This window comes from Talpa occidentalis, unplaced genomic scaffold (genome assembly GCF_014898055.3).
Source record: "Talpa occidentalis isolate TD23 unplaced genomic scaffold, MPIMG_talOcc4v2.1 talOcc4.11, whole genome shotgun sequence".
NCBI lineage: Eukaryota > Metazoa > Chordata > Mammalia > Eulipotyphla > Talpidae > Talpa > Talpa occidentalis.
The window spans coordinates 86,593,920-86,595,669 of NW_023601104.1; the positions used below are offsets into that span (position 1 = coordinate 86,593,920).

The 1,750-nt window shown below is 64.1% G+C and overlaps 1 protein-coding gene across 1 annotated transcript in view; it reads left to right on the top strand.

Annotated features, from left to right (window-relative positions):
• The first annotated feature begins 344 nt into the window (after nucleotides 1-344).
• STON2 (stonin 2) overlaps nucleotides 345-1,750 on the top strand; it is a 137,925-nt gene continuing 136,519 nt past the window's right edge. Inside the window, exon 1 of the mRNA XM_037503754.2 lies at nucleotides 345-404. The gene's annotated coding sequence lies outside the window, so the exon portion shown is untranslated. The remainder of the gene's footprint in view (nucleotides 405-1,750) is intronic.

Genomic DNA, 1,750 nt, shown 5'->3' on the forward strand with positions numbered 1-1,750 from the left:
TCTTTGGGCTCCCCGGGTGTTTGGACCGCGGGGCCCGCTCAGCGCAGAGGCGTAGGATCCGGGCGACAGCCTCTGGATCCGCACCCCGGGGTGCAGCGGGGGCGCAAAGCTGCGGCACTGGGGGTGCCCCGGGCGGTCCCGCCTGCTCCGCCCCCCGCGCCCCCGCCCCGCTCCCGGCTGTCCAATCAGAGCGCCGCTCCGGCGGGCGCCGCGGCCAATCAGGAGCGGCGGGAGCGCGGCGGGGCGCCGGCGGGCGCCGGGCGAGCCCGCAGTCGGGAGCTGGCGGCGGCGCGGGGCCCCAGGGCGCGCGGCGGGCGGGATCCCCGGGCCAGCCGGGCCAGCCGAGCCGCCTTCGCCGCGGCGACCTTCCGGCCGGCGTTTGGACCCAGCAGGCGGCGTCGCAGGTAGCCGTACCCCGCGCGCGAGCGCGATCGGGGCCCGCGAGAGGGCTCCGCAGGTGGAGAGGGCGGGGGGCGGGCTCGCCGCGAGGTCCCAGCGCCCCGGGGCTGCCCGGAGCCCGGGGCGCCCCCCTCCCGCGCCGGCCTCGGCCGCGGCTCCGGGGCGCCGGGCATCTCCCCCGCCCCGGGCGCCCAGGAGTGGGAGGGGTGATGTGAGTTCGCCGAAGGCGGGCGGGGGTGGATGGGTGACACCTGCACCCCGCACCCACACGTGGACACTGTTTTGCCCAACGCGCGCCCTCCCTGAGATGCGGGTTCCCGGGGCGTCTTCATTGGCCGGAGTAGGGCGGCCTCAACAGGTGTCCCTGGAGACGGTTTCTCCCCCCACCTCCACCCCCCGGCGTCTGAAATCTCAGCCTTGGCGCTCAGTCCCCCCTTTGGGGTGTCGTGAGACAGGACCCCAGCCTGGCCTCTCAGGCGCGCTGCCCGCTGGACAGCGCCCAGCGGCGCCCGGACCCCGCGGACTCGGGCTTTGGATGGAGTTTCCTCTGTGCGTTGCCAAGCAATTTGCCTGGATGAAGAGTTGGAGAGAAAGAGGAGCGTGTATGTGTGTGTGTGTGTGTGTGTGTGTGTGTGTGCGCGCGCGCATGCATGTATGTTTCTTGGTGCAACCTCTGCTGAAAGGAGCAGCCTGCATATATGTGTGTGTGTGTGTGTGTGCGCGCGCATGCATGTGTGTTCTTGGTGCAACCTCTGCTGAAAGGAGCAGCCTGGGTGTGTGTGTGTGTGTGTGTGTGTGTGTGTGCAATCCCTCCTGAAAGGACAGCCTGAGGGCGGTGAGTGAATCATTAACTGTGGTCTTACAGCTACTGGCCTCTGCTTGTCTCTCCTATTAGGCAGGTCCTTGCTGCTCTCGGGCCTCGCTCTCCCCATCTGTCAAGTGGCGATAGTGACCGCTCCTGCCCCTTAGCCTTGGTTTGAGGACTCAGTGAGCCAGTGCCCCACAGGACGCAGCACTAAGCACTCCGCAAACGCCGGCTCTATTGTGTATTATACCCCGTGGATGGTCTTTTAAAGAATAAATCAGACGTGTGCAAACAGGTCCAGCGCCATTTGGAGCTCTGAACAGCTTTCTACATTTGGAGGGAAAATGCTCTTATTAACGTTAGGGAGGGTTTCTTTTTTAGGTATTACATCCTTTGAGCTTAAAAACAAACAAAAAGTGCTCCATTAGAATAGTGAGAGAGATCAGTGGGTTCCTGCTAGTAGCTGAGAAAATCTTTATGACCCTTGAAAAAATTGATATGAATGTTGTGTGAAAAGAATACCATGACACTTTGTTGAATGCTTGT